Genomic DNA, 24,587 nt, shown 5'->3' with positions numbered 1-24,587 from the left:
AAGACGTCTCGTCTGTGGATCCATGAACGTTCCTCTAGTCAACGAGGTATTCTCTTGTGGAGCATCGTTGTACCAAGTCCATTGGGTCCAATAGGTTCTCCACGGTTTACCATTCAGATCTCCTTCTCTAAATCCTACACAATTAGGCTGGGGATTAGATTAGGTGGAATGATAGGTACAGGGTCCATTGTGTCATCAGGGCCATAAATTCGGGACAGGGCATCCACTTTCCCATTCTTGGAGCCTGGACAATATGTTATAGTGTAATGAAAGCGGGTGAGGAATAGAGCCCATCTGGCCTGCCGGGTGTTAAGGCGTTTAGCTTCCCAAAGTTATTGGAGGGCCTTGTTCTTGTGGATTTGCCGCCGCTTCCAACCAGTGCTGACATCCTTCGAGGCCCAATTTGATAGCCAGCAGTTCTTGATTTCTAATGCCATTGTTCTGTTTTGTGGGAGAGAGCTTCTTTGAAAAGAAGGTGCAGGGTTGCAGGCGTGGAGGGTTACCCGTCAGTTTGGATAAGGCGACCCCTGCGCTTGGAGGAGGAGAGGGGCGGTACTGAACCTCCTTTTGAGCTCCAGGAAGGCTTCTTCGGATTCTGGGTTCCACACAATCTGAAACTGAAGCTCCGGATGAACTGTCAATAAAAATTGCCAAATACTAGAAAGCATTAGAGCTCCTTTGTGGAACCCAGGTGAGGCCAGTCAAGAACTGAATTAACCTTACCTTGGTCTATCCGTACCCCTGACGGACTGATGTCATACTCCAGGAATTGTACCATGGACTGGTGGAACTCACACTTCTCCTGCTTGAGGTGGAGGTGGTGCTCCCATAATCGTTCTAGGACCTAGGTAATGTGACCTTGATGCTTAATTTGGTCTCAGGAGTAGATGAATTGTACCGTGAACTGGTGGAACTCACACTACTTCAGCTTCATGTAGAGGCGGTGCTCCCGTAATCGTTCTAGGACCTGGGTGACATGACCTTGATGTTCCGTTTGGTCTCGGGAATAGATGAGGATGTTATCGATGTAGATGATGACAAACCTATGGAGGAACAGTCGAAACACCTCGTTCATGAACGTTTGGAACACCGCAGAACAAATGGACGGTCCATATGGCATGACCTAGTACTCGTAGTGCCCTAAGGGGGTGATGAAGGCCGTCTTCCACTCATCGCCCTTGCGTTTACACACCAAGTTGTATGCACTTTGGAGGTCTAACTTGGTAAAAAAACAAGTATCGATGGCCAGGTCCCTGTGGCAGCCTGCTTGCTGAATACGTCCATGAATGATCTGTACTGAGGTCATAATGGTTTCCCCTGGATCGTCTGGACCCGAGTCCCTCTCTCACGGGCCTGCTGGAGGCGCTCTAAACATTCTTGGGGGATGAAATTGCCCGCGGAGCCAGAATCTATAAGGGCTAAAACCAGAAGCGATAGCGTGGGGGTTATGAGCTTTACTGGAAGTTTGTATAAGTAAGTGATCTCGATTCAGCCCCTGATGATACGCTCTAAGGAGGGCGGTTTCATTCCAGCCTCTAGTGGGAGCCAGGGTGCAAAAGTGGAGGCCATATTCTGTGAGTGAGGAGGTGATGTTTTGAGGGCCCCGGAGGCTTGATTGGTAAAAAGCTTATATGAGGTGGTAATGGCACTATTGGTGCTCCATATAGCTCTTTCCCATGACAGAGCCTTCCCGGTTAGCTGTGATATAAGGAACGCCACCTTGGAACGGTCTGTGGGGAACTTGGTAAGCTGCATTTCCATGTATAAGTTGACTTGTAGAAGGAAGCCGTTGCACTCGGCAGCTTTGCCAGAATACGAAGCTGGAAGAGCCATCGGGCCATTGGAGGCGGGTAATGAAACCCCGCTGGCAGAGGACAGAGCGAAGGCCTCCCAGAGAGTGGTGGCGAGGTCCTTGATGAGATCCGAGATGTGAGCGAGTTGGAGATCCATCGAGGTAAGTTTTCTTTTGATGGTCCGATCTTCTCTCACTGATAGACTAAGCATCAGAAACCGGGAGCAATACAGAAGGTTTTATTGTCCACAAATACACACACGAGAGTTTGAGAAGTTACTGAAGCAAAAAGTACACTTAACTGAGTGTTTCCGGCGAAGCAAAGCTGGGAGTATCTAAGCACACAGAGCAGTAGGTAGTCCGGAATGATATTTGGTAGTAACCTGTAGATCGGACAGTGAGTGAGTGGGAATGGGGACCTAATAAAGGGGATAGGTAATTGGGGAACAGGTGTAGGTGATTAGTGAGAGTAGGACAGCTGTAGGTGATTAGTAGGAGGGAGAGGCTGAGCGAGAGTGTTGAGTGAAGGAGGGAGGTGTGACTGGTGAGTCTCTGACACCATGTTTTATTATAATCCTTGTTTGATGCTATCAGCCCATACTATTGTCTGCAACTTCAATAGCCCTAATAAAACATGCTGACCTTGATATGATTTGTGAGATGATACATTCACATTGTATATTGTATAATTATAGTGCTTGGATTATTCTCATAACTGCGACAGATTGTATCCTAAACATAAAGCATTATGCTGATGAGTTAGCATTTATAATGCACCATGCAAGTTGTGGTTTTGTCAGCTTAAATATTCTTCAGTTGTTTCTTTAAGTTTACCCTTAAGGCACAATTGTATATTGGGATTAAAGACATGATGTGACAAAACCATGTGTATAATTTGACCTGTCAGTTGAAACAGGGAAAAAACGAAAACATAAATGTAAATATAACCCAGTTTATATGTAAAAAATAATAAAACATCTGAAGTGACAATGTTCAAGCACATGAATTCTTGGGATGGTGGGTTAAAAATTGTTTGTTCTTAAAATGTTGACATTTTGTGGTTGATGCAAGCAGAAGGTTACCATTGTAGAATAAAGTGGTTAGAATGTGTGGAATTTGCATGAATAAAGTCAATGACCATATGCACATACCTGACATTTTATTTGAAACATTAAAATCCATTAGTGATGGTGTGTGTCTTAGAATAGTTATTAAAAATGCTTTTAAGTTATTTGCTTGACCTCTTTGAACCCCTTATTGTATTATTATTTTTTATTATTGAACTCTTCATGACAGATAATACAAACTCAGTCCAAATGTATTTCAGCCACAGGTCATTTGGCACATGTTCATTTTATGTTCCCCATGCCACAGCTACACAGTGAAGTTTGTGGCCATGTGCTTTAATCAGCCTGGAAGCAGCTCCTGATGAAGCCAGGCCAACTAAGGCTTTCATCTTGTGTGCCAAACACACAATCCAAGGAGCCTGTGAGAAGCTCTTTGGCACTGAGAGCATGAGGCCTGCAGGCAACACAATGGGATGGCTCATCTCACATGGTCCTTCAATAACCAACCAAGAAAACAAGTCATTTAAAGTACACAACAAAAAATTGTTTGTGGAAACACTCAACAATTCCTTTAAAAGTCTGTATGCTTTACAGTCTCAATTATTTATTTGTTTGTATATATATATATATATATATATATATATATACACATAAATGCATTTTACTATATAATATTTCGAGACAGTTCTTTATAACAGATTCATGAGCATATATAAAATAAATAAATCTAAAATTTATAGAAAGGAATACTTTTTTTTTTTACATTATTCATGTCAGTTCATGTGAAAGTTCACTGTAAAGCATAATCACCCCATTAAGTTATGTGAACTTGTTTCTTCTTTTTAACCCTTTGCACAATAACTGAATACAATTCATTGGATTGTGTACGTGTCCAACATTTTAAGATGCAACAAATGTTATCTTTAAGTGTACGAACATTTTTAAGTCAGCAGGCGAACTTTTCTTCTAGGATTAACCAAATGTTTTACAGTGTAGAAAGTACACATATTGTTTCTTGAGAAGTATAAATGTAAATTAGATCAACAATTTAGTTTCAGGATATGTATTATTTATTTGACTACCATTTGGACTTAAGTAGGATGCCATTTTGAAATTAGGGCTGGGAAACAAATACTGTAAGTACACCTCACAAAATAATTTCAATGTCCAAATTATCATTTAAAACAATTTTACAATGCATGATGTTTGACAAATTTCTTACAGTTCTATTAGTAAAAACTGTTAAACTTGAAAAACATAAATTTAAAGAAATCCAGTAAAAATAATGTCAGTTCATACATCGGACATAATCCTATTATATACACTCAAATGACTGATGTACTGTATCTTTTTACCCATTATTTTATGGGATGGAGGGGGAATTGAAAGTGCTGCGTGAGGAAGCGGAAGCGCGGCAAGCGAGCGGGTGCTAATGCTAGGCTAAAAGCTAACCCTAGCCGGCCCGCTCTACCATCTCTACTGCTGGCAAATGTCTGCTCCCTGGACAATGAATTAGACTACATCAGTCTCCAACAAGCTATTCGGCGTGAGTACAGACACTGCTGCATTTTTGTGTTCACTGGGACGTGGGTGAGCGACAGAGTTCCGGACGCCACCATTCAGCTGGACGGGCTAGCCGCGTTTCGTGCCGACAGAAATGCAGCTCTGTGTGGTAAGACTCACGGTGGTCTGTGTGTTTACATCAATACGGAATGGTGTAAGAACTCTGTCCTTGTTTCTACCTACTGCTTATCGCTGCTGGAGTTTATTGTTGAGATTTTATTTACCATGGGAATTTATCACCGCTATTGTGCTCGGAGTGTACATACCACCTAGCGCTAATGCTAAGGAAGCGCTCAGTGTACTCTACGGGACCATTAGCGAACTTCAAAACACACAACCTGACGGATTGTTTATAGTCGCCGGAGATTTTAATCACGCAAATCTCAGGACCGTGCTTCCCAAATTTCATCAAAATGTGGACTTTGCAACCAGAGGAGAAAACACGCTGGATGTTGTTTACACAAACATCCGGGGCGCATACCGGGCGAAGCCCCACCCCCACCTCGGGTACTCAGACCACATCTCTGTTATGCTGATCCCAGCATACAGACCACTCAGCAGGTGTTCAAGACCAGCTCGGAAGCAAGTGAGAACCTGGCCGGCAGTATCCATGTCTGCTCTCCAGGACTGTTTTGAATGCACTGACTGGAACATGTTCAGGAAAGCTGCAACCAATGGCGATTTCATCAACTTGGAGGAGTACACGTCAACAGTGACCAGCTACATTGGCAAGTGCATTGATGACGTGACCATCTCTAAGACAGTACACGTTCCAACCAGAAGCCGTGGATGACCACCAATGTGCGTGCGCTGCTAAAAACAAGAGACTCCGCCTTCAGAGCAGGGGACAAGGCGGCCTTGAAAACTGCAAGGGCCAAACTGTCCCGTGCTATCAGAGAGGCGAAGCGCGCACACGCCAAGAGAATTCACGGCCTCTTCCAGGACAGCGAAGACACCTGGCGCATGTGGCAGGGCATCCAGGCGATCACGAATTACAAGATAAAGTCACCTGCTTGTAACCGTGTAAACATGGTGGCGAGGAAGACCATCCCTCCTCCCAGTGACCAGGTGCTCTGTCTAACCACAGCTGAAGTGAGGAAAACTCTATGCAGAGTTAACCCACGGAAGTCTGCTGGACCAGACAACATTCCTGGCAGAGGGAATGTGCACAACAGCTAGCAGATGTCTTCACTGACATCTTCAACATCTCCCTGAGCAGCACCATTGTTCCTATGTGCCTCAAGACGACGTTCATCATTCCCATGCCGAAGAAGTCTACTGTCTCCTGCCTCAGTGACTATCGTCCTGTTGCACTCACACCCATCGTGATGAAGTGCTTCGAGAGGTTCGTCATGAGGCACATCAAGACCCAGCTTCCACCCGCACTGGACCTCATGCAGTTCACGTATCTTCCACAGTTCACGTATCACTCAACGGACAATGCTATCTCCACAACCCTTCATCTGGCCCTCAACCACCTAGACAACAAGGACTCTTATGTAAGGATGCTGTTCATAGACTTCAGTTCAGCATTTAACACGATTGTCCCTCAGCACCTGATTGAGAAGTTGAGCCTACTGGGCCTGAACACCTCCCTTTGTAACTGGATCCTGGGAGACCTCAGTCAGTCCGGATCGGAAACAGCATCTCCAGCACCACCACACTGAACACTGGAGCCCCTCAGGGCTGTGTGCTTAGACCACTGCTGTTCACTCTGCTGACTCACGACTGTGTAGCAATGCACAGCTCGAATCATATCATCAAGTTTGCCGATGACACGACCGTGGTGGGTCTCATCAGCAAGAACGTCGAGTCATACAGAGAGGAGGTGCAACAGTTAACAGCCTGGTGTGGAGCCAACAACCTGTCTCTGAATGTCGACACAACTAAAGAGATGGTTGTTGACTTCAGGAGAGCACAGAGCAACCATTCTCCACTGATCATCGCTTGATCGTCAGTGGAGATCATCAAGAGCACCAAATTCCTTGGTGTTCACTTAGCGGATAACCTTACCTAGTCACTCAACACTAGCTCCATCACCAAAAAAGCCCAGCAGCGTATTTACTTTCTGAATAGGCTGAGGAAAGCTCATCTCCCCACCTTCTGTTCTACAGAAGAACCATTGAGAGCATCCTGAGCAGCTGCATCACTGCCTGGTTTGGGAATTGCACCGTCTCGAAACGCAAGACCCTACAGAGGATAGTGAGGACAGCTGAGAAGATCATCAGGGTCTCTCTACCCTCTATCATAGACATTTACACCACACGCTGCATCCGCAAAGCAAACAGCATTGTGGACGACCCCACACACCCCTTACACACACTCTTCACTCTCCTACCATCAGGGAAGCGGTTCCGAAGCATTCGGGCCACCACATCCAGACTGTGCAATAGTTTCTTTCCTCAAGCCACCAGGCTCCTCAACAGAGAACTGAACTGAACTCTCACACACACTCACACACACACACACATACACACAACTGTGTGACTGATCTGCACAAACCGGACTCAACACACATCATACACTGCGCACACCCATCATTCAGTACCACTCACACTAATCATTACCACAAAAATTTTTACATGCCGTTTTTGCACATCTTCCAAGATTACTACTAATTGTTCTTTTACACAATATTCTGTACACATATTTTTGCCACTGTTCACTTTATCTTTGTTGCTGCTATATGTCTAATTGCACAATATTGTTTACATTTTTCTGCTACTGTGCAACTTATTTTATTTTGTTAGTACAGGTTTACTGGCAGAGCTATTTTTTTGTTTTGTGTATTGTGTATTGTCCTGCACTGTCCCGTGTTGTCTTTTTGCACTGTTTGCACCAGTTGCACACATGCACTTTATGTGGCGAGGATCTTAGCCTTGTTCTTGGCCTTGTGTTTTTTTTTCTGTTTCTGTGACTGTTGTTTTATGTTGTTGTATGTATCACCTGGGTTCTGGAGGAACGTTGTTTAATTTCACTATGTACTGCATCAGCTATATATGGTTAAAATGACAATAAAAGCTTCTTGACTTGACTTGACTTGACTTGACTTGAGACAACACTGGTTAAAATGGTAAATAACCTGCTACTGGCCTCTGATTAGGGCAGTGCATGCTTGCTTGTGTTTCTTAACCTTAGTACAACATAGTACAGTACAACCTTAGTACAGCATACAGCATATCTGCTGTATTTTTTATGTATGCTAACCCAGGTTAAAATGTTTCGGAAACATGCTACAGTATTAGCTACCATAATTATGCAGGCAATACACAGGTGTATATTTCAGCAAAGCCAGATTAGAGACATCTGCATTAGACAGTGGATATTTATTAACCTTAGTACAACATAGTACAGTACAACCTTAGTACAGCATACAGCATATCTGCTGTATTTTTTATGTATGCTAACCCAGGTTAAAATGTTTCGGAAACATGCTACAGAATTAGCTACCATTATTATGCAGGCAAGACACAGGTGTATATTTCAGCAAAGCCAGATTAGAGACATCTGCATTAGACAGTGGATATTTATTAACCTTATTTTACTTAGTTTACACAAATAAAATTAGATTTTTTTTATTGCATAGTATCTCTGGCTTTTCTTTGAAGCTCACATAAATAATATAACTAGAATAGCCTTTCATAGATGGATTGCATAGATAGATTTCATATTAGAAATATTGTTAAGATAAGAAATATGATGCTATTACATAATGCAGAAAAAAAGCATGCTTTTGTTATATCCAGGTTGGACTGACACTAATGGCTTACTGTCTGGATGTTTTAGTAAATTCATAAACTTTATTTAGTACAGAAGGCAGCAAAAATCCTTACCAGAATCAGAAAATATGAACACATCACCACTTCTTTTCCACTCTTTACCGGCTCCCAATGAAATATTGTATTGATTCTAAAACACTGTTCCTGACATATAAAGCACTAAATGGTCTCATGCAGCAGTACCTGAGCAAACCTTTGGTGATTATGATCCGCCACACCTACATTAATAAAAAAGGTGCAGGTTATTTGTTGGTGCCTTGAATATTTAAAGACCACAGCAGGGTCAGAGCTTTCTCATACAAAGCCCCACAGTCATGGAACAACATTCCAATTAGTGTTCAGGACTCAAACACAGTCTCAGTGTTTTGGTTTAGGTTGAAAAAATATTTGTTCACCCAAGCCTTTTGTGGATTGTTTTTTTTTAGGTAAAGGAGCAGATCTGGAGGGATCATGGAGTTTTTGATAAACTGGAATGTTTGGATGCTGTTATCCCCCACTCTCACATATGTATTAAAGTTTGTTAAAGGTAGTGTGGTGGGCCTTCTTATATCCCAGAGATCCTTAATGTCTGTGCTACCTCCTGACTTCCTTAATTAGTTATGATGTCATAGCTTGCCAGAGTCCTTACTTGCACCTTAGTCACAGTGCACAGTGTACTTAACTATTATGTAACAACAAGGTTCCTCTCAAAGTTTCTTACTCATACAATCTCAGGGAGTTTCCACTAGCTTGCTCATTAGGAATAAACTTTAAGTTATATGGACTGGTTTATAAATGTTAAGCTATATTCATAATCTGTTCAATTCTGTAAAACAGCTTTGGGAAAATGTCCATTGTTAAAAGTGCAATACAAATTGAATTTTTTATTTAATTCTAGCAACATCATATGGCAAATACAATGCAATTATTGTTCTTTTATTTTATTACAGTACATATCCAAAATGTAAAAGCAAGGCATCATTCCCTCTTCATTGCACATCATGACTTCAATTTCATGTCATCTTGACGCCCTGCTGCCCATCTGTTCATCTGTTATGTATACCTTTACTCCTACAGTCAGCGAATTCTTAGGCTTTAATGCATATGTATAGCATAAAGAGTTTACAGGGCTTGGCCCAGTAAAATGGGTTTTGTTTGTGGTTGTTGTTGTTTTTGTTGCATTGTATTCAGTCCCCTAATTGTGTTTAGAGCTTATAGAATTTTCTCAAATATGCACACTGAGCTACAATAAAATGCACATGAAATATTCTAATCATCTTGTTTAGGAATCTGCATATTTACCTTATTTACATAACAACCTTTTTTAGCTCCAACCTTGAGTTTGCAAGATGAGATTGGCAAGTTTCAGCAGTAATGTAATTGCTACAATAACCATTAGACCAGGTTTAATTATGCCAACCCCCCTGAGGAAGCATGAAAAGACTATATATAACATAACCCTATGGTTCCTACAAAGTTTTGCTGTTGCGTTTGACCTAGCAGGTGTTTGCCCTTGCTGTAAAATGCAGCCACAACCCATGAGAGAACACAAAATGAATGAGTGGTGTGTGTGTTGGGGGAAAAATGTGATAAAATGCACCGCATTGAAGGGAAAAAAAATGCCATTTTAAGAAGCATACTCACTAAATCTTTAAGAGTTCATTGAATCACAACATTAATAGATTGTCTAAGTATCTAAATGTTTATTTTATTGAGATATAATATCTTTTTCTTGTATTTTTTTATTGAAATTAGCAATACACTTTAATATTGCATAGATTATATCTCCCTTGTTATATGTTATAGAATGTAAAGCACTGTGTTTTGATCATAACCGAGGGAATTTAGTGGTTGTGGAGATTTGGGCTCATTCAGCTACAAGGGAAGTCATACAGTCAGGTACTGATGTAGGTGTAGTAAGTAGGCCTGGGGTGCACTCAGTGTTCCAATTCATACCAACGGTGTTCAAAATGGTTACATCATCGCTCTATAGCATATAAGATCCACTCCATTTTTAATGATTTTAATGAGATGGCTTTGTTCAATCATTATCATTCTGGACCAGCTTGGAGTGTCATAGTTCAATTGAAGGGAATATTTAATGCTATTACATCCAAAGACATTGTAAAAAGTTGTGTCTCCAACTTTGTGGTAACAGTTTGTGAAAGAACTACATATGGCTGAAAAAGTATGCATGGAAACATTTGTGTACAGTGCTAGTGGTTTTAAAAATAACATACAGGACACAAGAAAATGAAATGGTTATGCTGGAACTTTGTCACATGTATAACACCTATTGAATATTTCCAGTTATGTGACTGTGATAATGAATTTTAATGTTGTGAAATTTAAATTAGCATCTCAGTTGTCATAGGATGAATAATTACTCTTTGGCTATAAACAATTTCCAAGCCCTAGAGAGTTTTAATACAAATAATGCAGCACAACCAGTGTTTTATATACATTTATTATGTAATAAATAAATTAATGACAGGACCTGTTGTTATAAAGAAATACATTAATGGCAGGTACAGAATATTAAGAGAAATAAGATGACAAAAATAGACGATTTATTTCCCAGCTTCAAGCTCCAAATGTTTAAAAGTCTGGTCAGAGTTAATAGGTTGTAATGTGAGGCATCATGCTGAAATGAAACACCACAAATTATCTTAATTACAGTCATTAAGTCAAGTCAAGTTAATTTTTAGAGCGCTTTTCACAACAGACATTGTCTCAAAAGCAGCTTTACAGAATTTCAAGAGTTAAGGTGAATGGTATTTATTTATCTATGATGAGAAGCCTGTGGCAAGAAAAAACTCCCTTAAATGTTATGAGGAAGAAACCTTGAGAGGAACCAGACTCAAAAGGGGAACCCATCCTCATTTGGGTGACATCAAGAGTGTGATTTATACATTTTTAAACAATACAAAACACTGGAGAGTGAGAACTAACATGAGCACTGGAATGTAAGATTATAAGGAGTGATCTTTCTACAGTCTTTTACAGTCATTTGTGGTTATAAAACTAGGATCTACTGAGCAACTAATACAATAGCTTAACATTCGCAATCCAACACCAGCTTCTCCATGTCAGAGCCTTTAAACTCTTGAAGGGGGGGTCCAATGTCCAAACTCCACATGAAGTGGGATCCAATTGGCACTGGTACATCTCTAAATGGTTCAGGCATCTACTTCTTTAAAGGTCAACAATCTTCATGAGGTGGGACGTGACTGGAGCAGGGGCAACCTCAGGATGCCTTGGGATGGGTAAAGAAAGAGAAGCAGTGGAGAGACTTACTTTGTAAGTAAGTAGCAGTAGTTTGGAGTCGATTCGAAACTTAACAGGTAGCCAGTGTAGGGATGATAAGATTGGGGTTATATGATCATATTTTTTCGACCTTGTGAGAACTCTGGCTGCTGCATTCTGGATTAACTGTAGCTTGTTTATTAATGATGTGGGACATTCTCCTAGTAATGCATTACAATAGTCTATTCTGGAGGTCATGAATAGATAAACGAGCTGCTCTGCATTAGATATTGACAACATGTTTCTTAGCTTAGGAATATTTTTAAGGTGGAAGAAGGCTGTTTATGTAACTTGGTTAATATGATTTTTAAAAGACAAGTTGCTGTCTAAAAGAACTCCCAGGTTTTTTTACTGTTGAACTAGTAGTTATAGTACATCCTTCTAAAATGCAGGTTGAAACGCTGGAGTTTCTGTGTTCTGGTTTTTGGGCCATTTGATACTAGAAAGATTTAAGTAAAGTAATAGAATCACTAATGATTGAGGTGTGAGAACTTAGTGCTTAGTCATGTTAGCTGCTTATGCAGACATGTAAACAAGAAATTAATGTAACTGGACTTTTACATTACAATTTAAAAATGAGTTAAATTCCTTTATATATTTAGTTGCACAGACAATTAGCAGCAGCCGAAGTTAATAGTGTGATGTTTGGAGCTGTATAGGAAGTTCTGCCACAGAATTGAACTCGATTTGAACTGCCCACATGGGGATAAGCCATAGATTATTTGCAACTTGCACAAGCAATCATGTGAAATGAATTCCTCTCATGTGGGCTCCTTCTGATCCTGTTCTTAACCAAAAGATATGCTTTATTTGTTACAGTATATGTGTGACAGATTGGACGTAATTATATATATATATATATATATATATATATATATATATATATATATATATATATATATATATATATATATATATATATATATATATATATATATATAAAGGTACAAATGTGAGTACACCCAAATTATGTCAAAATGTGTCCAAAGTGTCAATATTTTGTGTCAACACCAGTGTTATCCAGCACTGCCTTAATCATCCTGTGCATGGAATTCACCAGATCTGCACAGGTTGTTGCTGGGATCCTCCTTCACTTCTCAATGACATCACAAAGCTGTATGTTAGACATGTGTCGCTTTTCCACCTTCTCTTTGAGGATGCCCCACATGTGCTCAATAGGGTTCAGGTCTGGAGATATATTTGGCCACTTCATCACCTTCACCTTCAGCTTCCTCAGATGACAAAAGCAGTTGTCATCTTGGTAATGTGTTTGCGGTCTTTATTATGTTGGAAAACTGTCGTTTGGCCCAGATTCTAAAGGGAGGGCATCATATTCTGCTTTAGAATGTCACTCTACATGTTGGAAACCATGTTTCCCTCCTCAATACCAATAGCACTCATAGACCTCCAGACACTGATGCTACCACCACCATGCTTGACTGTAGGCAAAATAAAATTTTCTTGGTACACTTTACAAGGGCATTGCCACAAATGCTATACACCATCTGAGTCAAACAAGTTTATTTTATCAGACCACAAGACATTTTTCCAGTAATTAATGCTCTTGGACAGGTTGTCTTCAGCAAACCATTTACAGGCTTTCTTGTGAGCCAGCTTCAGAAGATGCTTTCTTCTGGGACAATAGCCATGCAAACCAACTGAGCACTGACAAATAATGACATAATAAGCAATTTCTGTTTATTATTTTTTAAACTCCAAAACATTGCCAGGGGTATTAAAAAAGAAACTAGAGTTAGTGCATTGTCACTGTGGCTACTTACTCCATAACGAAAATAAGATTTGTTTTGTGTATGCATGGCAACGCTAAAGAATCTATATTTTTAGCAAAAGCCGCTACCAGAATTATTTTATGTCCAGCTTCAAGAATTTCTCATAAAAGGAGAAAATCCTGAAAATGAAGTAAAAACAGTTAAGTAGATCATATTTTTTAGAAATTCAATATTTAAATGTAAAACACACACACACACACACACACACACACACACACACACACACACACACACACACACACACACATACACACACACTTTATTACCCAAATTGAGTCTAACAAATGTAAACTACTTAATTAAATTCATTTTATTTATTTAATTTCATTTAATTTAATCAATTTAATTTGTGCCAATTTAATTATTTACTCAATTTAACCAATATAATAAAAAGTATATTGCATTAATTAGATTTATTTTATTTTTATAAAATAGTATAAAATATAATTGTATATATTATTTAAACAGGTATCATATTTACAATCGTTTTACAAATGTAAACTGTTTAAATGTTGATGATTGTGTGCTTAGGGTTGTTGTCATGCAGGAAGGTGAACCTTCAGCCTTGAGTGCTGTAAAACAGGCATCCCACAGGTATTCCCTCAACCCCTTAAACAAAATTGAATTAATTTCGAAGGCACTTTTTAAGGAATAGTCCAGGAAATAAACAATGCAATGGTGGTGAGATAAGGCCCAACACAAACCTCAGGGCTAATATAATTAGTCAGTGAATTGTCTCTGCCTCTCCACTATTTTCTAAAGACGTTAATGAGATTGGTTTGTTAAAGCACAGCTTTTCTTGTGACTAAGATAGTAGAAACTACAAACCTAATACTCTCCCATGCTGGGGCATTTACTGCTTGTTACATTAATACTGGCACTAGAGACTCATTTTAGAAAAAATTTTGTAACAAAAACCTTTGCCAAAGCAACAATGATTTATTTTGCTTTGTTAAAGATAAGATTCTTGCTGTTTATTTTTAGCCTAAGATTATGTAGGAGATCCCTAATCCAAGTCCCTGTGCATTTTAATTTATATGCCATATCGCATTCTGTACATAAGGATATTTTTTTCTTCTGTTATTAATAAATGTCCATTTATTTGTTAGCTGTAGGTTTTTGACGGTATTGTGCTTTACCTATTTGCACAATTTCACGTTGAGTAGGCCGAGTTTGTGTGACAAGATGCAGCCAATTGAACATTAATATTCAAGGCATGGTGATTGCAATCTGAGGCCACATTGAGGTGTGTATTGAGCTGCACCTCCTCATGTCATACATCTGAAAGAATTGCAACTTGTTTATACTGTAATTTAAAAGGTGTCATGTTCTTTCCCTCAAATCCTACTCTGTTAAATGGAAACACTTTTTTATCCCTCTGTTGCTTATTTAGTTGTCATTTTTTTTTTCTTACTAGCGTTTCATGGATCTACAACTTAAATAACAATATAGATTAATTTAAAGCTATTCAAACAATCTGAATCCATGTTTCTGCAAATAAATGTTTGAACAGTATGACAATGCAGATACATGTTTATTTATGAAAAATAAATATTCTATGGTTGTAAATAATTTGGGATTCCCTTAATCCCAGTACTTATATTTCTAGAGTGTACAGATCTATCGAAACCTTTAATTGGCAGAAGTCCAAAGCTTGTGACAGATCACGACCATAATTATGATAAACAGTTTAAAGTAATTTGAATCGTTCAGGAGGAAACAATGCGAGTAATCACTTTTGAATACTCAATCAAACACTAATTATGCAGTACTAAAACTGTACCATCTTCATTAGCCTGACAACACAAACAAACACAAAATAAAATAAAAAGCTTCAGTAAACAGGTTTTTACCATATAGAGATGATGGACATTTTTTTTTTCTTCTATTTTACTACTTGTAAATGCTATATTATTCAGGGGTGATCAAATCACGACCCTAAAAGCCCTGCAAAAGTAGATTTCAAGTTCAGGCTAATTGACTAGTAAACAACAAGTTTATCTTTCAAAAAAACAATAAAATTAAAAGCAAACAAAACAAAATTAAAAAAATTCAGAGATCTAACAGTTGAAATGATGTTTAGCAGGGTAATTTAATAGCATGAATGAATTATTTATGAATCAGAAACATAAAGGTAAGTAATAGTCACATCTTCGAGAGGGAATTTAGACACATACTAGAATGAAGAGGTTTATATCCCATAGCCAATATTGGCCACCAACTTGCTGATGATATGCTACAATAAAACCTTGCCAGAAGAGCACAATAATCATAGTGTTCACATTTATTTTAGTCAATCAAGCAATCAAGCGGGTCAATCTGATCATTGAAAGTCATTCATGGGACTGGCCAAGACACTGAAACTCTTACTTACCGTAATTTCCGGACTATAAAGCGGACCCATATATAAGCCACTGAGTTTTACAAATATTAAAATTTTTACCATAAATAAGCCGCACCTGTCTATAAGCCATGTCTACACTAATGTACTTTACACAGGCTTTAACGAAAGACACGTTACACACGGTGTAACAGGTGAAATATGTTGCGCTTCCTTTAGGAGCATAGCGGTATTTTGGGAATAGCATGCCACTGCATTTTTTCGGTATTACTGCATGTGTGCAAGACGAGGATTATGTCCTTATTATTTTCTGATGCTGATTTCTAAGTTTCTTTGACTAACCCGTAACGCTGTTGCCAAGAAAAATAAAAAAGCATGAGTTTTGGAAACCTGTCTGTGCTTATATGATTTCTGTTGCAACTGGAGTTAGCGAGCTCTCCCTTCACCCAGACTCAACACGTTACAACGGCTTGTATCTAAACAGTAGCCTACCAAGAAAGTCATTGTTCACTTTCTTCCTCCTTCCGTTTACAACTATTTCTCTCAAGAGTTTTTCTTTTGGCATCGTCGTGCGTTTAAAATAAAAAAAATTTCTCCTGATGCGGTGCAGCTCAGAACACAGGTGAGGTGCGTTTTTTCGTTTCCGTTCTGAAATTTCATTGGTCTTATGTTATGTCGCTTAGTTTTTTTGGCTTGAAGTTTGTGAAACCGGGAAAAACCCAGAAAAAAATTAATAAATTAGCCGCTTAGTTTTTTAAGCCGCGAGGTTCAAACGTGGGAAAAAAGTAGCGGCTTATAGTCCAAAAAATACGGTACTTTTCCATTTCCATTTAAGATATTTGACAGATGTCCTCATCTAGAGACACTAACTAATTATCTAATTTATACTTATATATGATGTTTGGCCTTATAGTAAGTCTAATTCATCCACTAAGCTACCACTTTCCTAGCTAGCTAAAACATTTTTATTTATTAGAACATCTTTAATATTTGGTAGAACTTAAACTATAACACTCATCTGAGGAGTGGAATGTGGAAACGTGTTTTCTCTACATTATTCAGGGTCTGCATTTGTTCTTTAGCCTGGTTGTTTGTGAAAGATTTTGGTCTCAGATCAGTGATTCAAGAGGCACGCAGTGAAACCAAACAGAGAAAGAGAGAGAGAGAGAGAGAGAGAGAGAGAGAGAAAGAGAGAGAGAGAGAGAGAGAGAGAGAGAGAGAGAGAGAGAGAGAGCTCCACGCTGTGGCAAAAATCAACACACACACACACACACACACACACATGAAAACGCACTTATACACAAACACTCAAAAGCAAAGAAGATGGCTGCAAACTGTAAAGCTTTCCAAAAAGCAAAAAAATATGACCTTCTGTAGGTTTTACCATTTTTCTAACTAAATTAAGAGAATGTCATATTTGAATTTTTTTTAATTATTTTTTGCATATCCCAGTGTGCCAGCGGTGAGCAAGTGGATGGCAGAGATGGACAGAATGAGTGGAAAGAAACACCTGCAGCTGATGAGACTAATCAGTGCACTGTTTCAGTCTGGCAATGCCAATGAAGTAGAACGAGACACCAGCCTCGAGGTGAGAGGCCCCAAGCAGAAGCGAGCGGAAGGTATCCGAATGGCGGGTGCCGGAGAAAGACGTGCTGGCCGGTGAGTGCCCAGGGTCAGCTATGATAGGTTTAAGTGTCTTATTCAAGGGCACAAAGCCTATGTGCTTTCTCTGTCCATGTTGGTTTCTTTGGAGTTCTACAGTTTGGGGTTCTACCTCCCAAAAAACATGGATGTAGATCAACTATTTACTCTGAATGGTTTTGAAGTGTAAATGGGTGAGTAAATGTATGTGCTGTATATATGTATGTATCTTTGAAGGATCTGCCTATTCTCATGCTCACTTTTCCCAGCATAGGTTTCAGATCAACCAGGATAAATGATCACTCAGGATGAAATAGAGAACGGATGACATGTGATGCACAATTGTTCAGCATATCTTTTTATATTTTATTGCAAAATAAAGCAGCTGAAAAAATCAAGTCAAATTCATTTCTATAGCGAGTTAAGGTGAAAGATGTGTATGTATCTCTAAGGGGCAAGCCATGGAAAGAAGAAGAAGCAATAGAATAAAATATATTGCTTACATATCAAATGAGCCAGGCTTAATCAATTAGGTCATATGCAGTTTCGATTAACAGCTCAATATCATGCTCTTCATTTTTTCAAGTCTGTTCATTAGCAACTTCTATTCGTACTCCAGAGAGAAGAACTTCAGTACAGGACAAAGTCTGAGTCTCTTGGCCACACTGAATTCTCACCTTAATTGCAATGTTTCAGAGAGACTTTACTTTGGAATGCGACCAAAAAAAGCTGTGAAAGTCCAGGAAAAAAATACGGGCACATGTACCAATTACTGTACGTTCTTAGAGATTAATGCTCAGCGGTACTCATGTCTGACAGATTTTGTTTGGATATCAGATCCCCAACCGAGCAACTCATTTTATATGCAAATCCCAGCCGCAGCAGTACTTCTCAGCACCTGTTCCTCCTCACCATGCTTACCGAGCAGCTTTTCTCCACCAGACTCACAAATCAAAACAGGGTGCAAAAGAGGGGTGGACAGGTAGGCCCGGAGCTGCCGCTCTTCTCACACACCGCTGAGCTATTCATTTTGTCATCAGTCATTCTCTCCCAGCCAACACACACACGTCTACACTTTGTCAGAGGTAGTGGTGACTCATGCTACTTATGTTTATTCTCTAGAATGATGGATTGGTAAAATGTTTGTCATGAAATAGATCAAAAGCATTTAAAATGAACAGAACAGTGTGTACAGTAAAGTAATTACCTATATATTTTTTTCCTTTGTCAGAAATAACATTACAATTACTGTGAATCGGTATATCCTAATTGTAGTATAGACATGAACTAGAAGACTCTTTGTGGTTGGTTTTTGCCCCTGTGCACAAACCAAGCTCTATGTAGATATGATCCCAATGAGCAGAGTGGCCTCCATCATCCATAAATGGAAGAAGTTTGGAACCACCAAGACTTTTCCTAGAGCGGAGAAGGGCCTTGGTCAGGGAGGTGACCAAGAACCTGATGGTTACTCCGAAAAAACTCCAGTTTTTCTCTGTGGGGAGAAGAAACTTCCAGTAGAACAACCATCTTTGCAGCACTCCACCAATCAGGCTGGATTGTCGGGCTATTGTCTTTAGCCCGACTCTTTCAAATAGAGAGACAGCTGACCACCAGACGCTGTTACGGTATAAAAATCATGCAACAACAGATATGTATGATGATGTACTTAATAACCTTCGCGACCTCGGCTTGCTGCGACTTCGGCTACAAAGACCAGGCCCCCAGTCCTCGGTGTCACCTGTTGCTGGTTTGTGTATGCATACATAGGGCGGTAATCGAATATAATTCCATCCTTGATGTTAGGATAAAATCACTGTTGTCTTTTTGATCCAATTTGTAATGCTAGAGATATCACATTAGCTTGCAAGTCCCAATTAGTTGTCATCTTTTTCCTTCTGTCACTAAACCACTGAAAAAAGAAAGACAATGAGAAAAAAAGAGTTTATTTAAATCTGGGACGAGGATTTTAAGCAAAAGTAGATAAAACAACATTTTGATCTACTTTGGGTGTTTAATTGTAGATTTCTCAATATATGTTTATACACACATGACCACACCACAGTAAATGAGTTCTATATTAACGTTTTGTTTTCATAGAATATTTTAATCTTTTACCATCTATGTTGCTTAGCAACCATAGCTTACTCAATGTGTGGGGGAAAAATGTTTATTGAATATATTATTCATAAGATTCTTTTTGTATTTACTAGCAGAGTGAATTCTGTCCGACTGATATTTTTCAACCCAATATAGCCTTAAATCGATTGCTATGTGCTTTCAAGCAATTCATTTTTAGCACTTCCTGTATGCTTATAATATGAGCTGCTGCTGAATCTCATAGTGAATGTGTCTTCTGACTGACATTAAGCATTTTAATCTGATCCTCGGTTGATATAGTCTGTCTATAATCCAAATTTTTAGGTGTTAAGGTGAATGAAGGGTTGAATACTATAGGTCTCTAGTAGCTCAACAGCTTACTATGGTGACAGGGTTTGTGTTTCACCAATAATGATAACCAAACATAAGTACTATATGCACTCCTCATTTATTTTATGAATGCGTGGCAAATTCAACATATTTCTTCTCATCTCTAAAGGAAACTGGATTTCAATTTCATCGCATCTCAGTTTTTTGCTTGTGTAGAAGCAAAATTGAGTAGACAGCCATCAAATAACTTACAAACAACTTCTGTCATGATGCAATGCAATGCATGACAGATGTTTTCCCTTTTTTGTATCGAAGCAGTCAAGAAGCCTTTTATCAAAATGTTTTTATTTTTTACTTTGATGCACTCTGCTCTGCTATTCTAAAATATACAGAAGCACCACTAATCATTTCTGTTAATACAAAACCATTTAGATTAATTACTCTACTAATGTGAGGTCACACCCTTGTGTTCCTGTATTTTCCATGTAATCGCAATGTTTGATAATGTGCTTCTGCACATTATTGCCCTGCGCTGATGAAGTCAAGCTCATGCAGCCATAATGAGATTACTATTGCTTGCAAAATCTAAGCACCTTGAGCATTCCAGGCAATCTGCCTCGAAAACCATTTTCCTTCATTCATTTAGGTAGGTTTGTGTTTCTCCATATGAACTAAACAAGCCTTAGTGTTAGTAAAAGAAACAAACTTTGTAACAGTTAATGCAGAAACTTTGTCTCGGCTGTCTCAAAGGTTTTATATATTGATACACCTGATATAAAAAATTAAGCATATACAGTGTTAGGTAAGACTTGTTGTTCATGTTTAATAATATAAAATAACATACAGTAACATACAATATGTTATTATGCAGGGATAAAGCAGGTATAAATAAATATATATTACTATACTCACAAGAAATCAATCAATACAAGTATTACTGAACAATAGATAATTATGCAGTAAGTAGTCATAACATTAGATAATTACCAAATAAATTATTAGACATCTACCAATTATTTATTAATCTCATCAACTCTACAAATATATACTTTATTATATAAACTTTAAATTATTTACTGAAACCAAATGGCTGAAAAACACACCTAAACAATGATGGAACTGTAATGAATGGATTTTTGGTGTCACCCTGATGAGGATATGTTCCCTTTTGAGTCTGGTTCCTTTCAAGGTTTCTTTTTCATACCATGCCTTAGTCTCCAATAGCTCGCTCATTTGGGATACATTGACAATTATAAGAAATAAAATTATAGGCACTAAACGTATATGCCGCTTATCTTTGTAAAGCAGGTTGAAGCAATCTCTGTTGTTAAAGGTGCTATACAAATAAAAATGAATTAAACTGAACTGAGAATATGAGGAAAGAAACCTTGAGAAGAACCAGACTAAAAATGAAACACATTATCAATTCACAAATAGTTTCCTTTTATCAAGGTAAATATATATATATATATATATATATATATATATATATATATATATATATATATATATATATATATATATATATATATATATTCAATACAAAAGGTGAAACTGGTATATTATATAGATTCATCACACACAAACTGATGTATTTCAAGTCTTTATTTCTTTTAATTTTGATTATTATGGCTTACAGCTAATAAAAAAAAAAAAAAATTCTAAGATTTCCAGACTCTTTAAATGGTGTCTCAGTCTGATTCAGGCTACACAATCATGGAGGAAGACTGTTGACTTGACAATTGTCCAGAAGACGATCATTGACACCATGCACATGGAGGGTAAAACATTAAAGGTCATCGCTAAAGAAGCTGCTTTTCACAGAGTGCTGTTTCCAAGCACATTAATGGAAAGTTGAATAGGGGGAAAAAATGTGGTAGAAAAAGGTGAATCGAAGCCCATTCAAGAATTTTTGGGTAGATTCACTACGAGTGGACTGCAGCTGGAGTCAGTGATTCAAGACCCACCATGCACAGACGTATCCATGGGCTACAGCTGATGCATTCCTTGTGTAAAGCCACTCCTGAACCAGAGACAATGTCAGAAGTGTCTTACCTGGGCAAAGGACAAAAAGGACTGGACTGTTGCTCAGTGGGCCACATTCGTCTTTTCAGATAAAAGGAAAGCATTTGGATATCAAGGTCGCAAAGTCTGGAAAAAAAGAGGAGAGGCACAGAATGCAATTTGCTTGAGGTGCTTGAAGTTTGCACAGTCAGTGGTGGTTTGGGGAGTCATGTCATCTGCTGGTGTTGGTCCACTGTGTTTTATCAGGTCCAAGGTCAGACGTCTATCAGGAAGTTTTAGAGCACTTCATGCTTCCCTCTGCTGACCAGCTTTATGGAAATGCTGATTTCATTTTCCAGCAGGATTTGGCACCTGCCTACACTGCCAAAAACACCAAAAGTTGGTTCAATGACCATGGTGTTGGCACGCTTGACTGGCCAGCAAACACACCAGAGAATCTATGGGGTATTGTCAATGAGCTGAAGGCCACTGTCAATGAAACCTGGGCTTCTATACCACCTCAGCAGTGCCACAGACTGATCACCTCCATGCCATGCCGAATTGAGGCAGTAATTAAAGCAAAAGAAGCCTCTACCAAGTATTTTGTACATATACAGTAAATTAACATACGTTCCAGATGGCCAACAATTTACTAAAAATGTTTTTTTAATTGGTTTAATGAAGTATTAAAATTTTTTGAGATAGTGAATTAGTTGTTTTTTGTTAAATGTGAGCCCAAATCATCAAAATTGAAAGAAAAATATATCAGTCTGTGTGTGATGAATTAATATTTTACTTTTTGTATTGAATTACTAAAATAAATTAACTTTTTAATGATATTCTAATTTATTAAAAAGCACCTGTTTATATAATAATTAAAAAGTTTATTTATTTAACCAGGAAAATCAACTTTTAACATTAAGTATTTTTTTATAGCTATTGACAGATGGAAACTTCTAAACAGTTCTATATTTCTAAACAGTTCATGGCAGCTGCAGTCCTAATAGTATTAAACCACTGTAGCAAAATGTATTGTATTAATCACGGTCGAAAGCCGACTTCATTGTTTCCATGTTCGGTACATTGTGATGCCATCACAATATTATGCTTCTTTATGCATGGGTTGTTCCCTTAGTTAGTAATTAAAAATACAAAATTTTAATCCTGTATCATTCCTGTATTCTTATAAAACATGAGAATCACACAATCTGTTTTATTCTCTTACAAAGTAAAATGATTAATAATAATAAAAAAAAAAAAAACTCTTTCTCCTTTTGCTTTCCTGCACTTCCTCGTTCCACCACCATGTCTCTGCCATCCTACAAACCACCATCCGATGCTGTGTAGTTGCACTGTTCCCTACAAACACCTTAAAATCTCCAGTCTCTTTAAGATTAGATCCCCAACATAGAACATAGTCCAGGTGTGTACATCTTCCTCCGCTCGTATATGTCACTCTATGATCCTACTTCTTCTTAAAATAGACATTTACTACTGCTATTTTCTATCATTTTAGCAAAATCTACCAACATCTGCCTTTTCACATTCCTTTTCTTAAGGCCATACCTACCCATCACCTCCTCATCACTTCTGTTCCCTTCACCTACATGCTCATTAAAGTCCGCCCCAGTCACCAACCTTTTTTTCGTAGGTACACCTTCTACCACTTTATCCAGAATTTTTCCTTCTCCTCCATCTCACAACCCACTTGTGGAGCATAGGCACTGATGACATTTATCATCTGCCATCAGCTTATCGTTCATCACCATATCAGAAACTCTCTTCACCACCACTACCATCTTAATGTACTCTTCCTTCTGGATTACCCCTACACCATTTCTCTTTCTCTCACAACATATCTACCTTTCTCCTCTCCATCATATCAGCTAACTCCCTCCCTTTACCAGTCTCTCCTACACTTCTCTTTTCCCTGCTGTCTCTGTAGACATCTGACTCATCTCCTTCTCCTCCTCTGGCCAAAAGTAGGCGAAATTTTCACCGGTATTCTGTTGGATAACAATACCTGTAGAGGTCGTTGGTAACCCGGGCCTCAACCAATCAGATATGAAATTCTGGTTTGTGATCCATATATTTGATTTAGCACATGTTTAAGCTGGATTCTTTTCCTAATGCAACCATCCCAATTTATCTGGGCTTGGGAGCAGCACAAAGAGTGCACTGGCTTGTGAAACCCTTATAGCTGGGTTCATTACAAGTTAATAGTAAAAGGTAATATTGTACCAATCGATTATCCCATCTTAGTCCTTTGCTGATTTGTTTTAGTAACTGAACAGCACTTTTATTGTTATATTGATGTAAGCTTAGTGTTTTATAGAAACACTTACATTACTGTACAATATCAGTGTATCAGCAAATATGAAAAAAGAAAAGTGATCGAATAATATTTTTATTGCAATTATAGCTCCTTGTTCATGTTCCTAATAATCTCATGTTTCTCCTGGTCTTTTTTAATTTGTAATTTGATTATAATATAAATGAATGTCATTCTGTAATGATAATTATCCAGTTATCTACTAAACAAAATTAAAATAGAGGATTTGGAATTATATTTAACATAAAGATCATACATTTCAAAACAAAGCAAAGAACTGATAAGAAATCATAGTAACTTTATATAAAAAGCCATGCATTTAATCTGTAGCATTTTATATGATACTATTTTGGAAGGAGCTGTTATATCGAGCATATTCTCCCCATTGCTGTTGCATATACAGTGGTGTGGAAAAAGTGTTTGCCCTTCCCTTCCTGATTTCTTATTTTTTTTGCATGTTTGTCATACTTTAATGTTTTAATTCATCAAACTAATTAAAATATTGGTAAAAAATATCACAAGTGAAAACAAAATGCAGTTTTTAAATGAAGGTTTTTATTATTGAG

The sequence above is a fragment of the Silurus aristotelis genome (assembly GCF_946808225.1).
Source record: "Silurus aristotelis genome assembly, chromosome: 2".
Lineage (NCBI taxonomy): Eukaryota > Metazoa > Chordata > Actinopteri > Siluriformes > Siluridae > Silurus > Silurus aristotelis.
Note: the sequence above shows the minus strand (reverse complement) of the source record.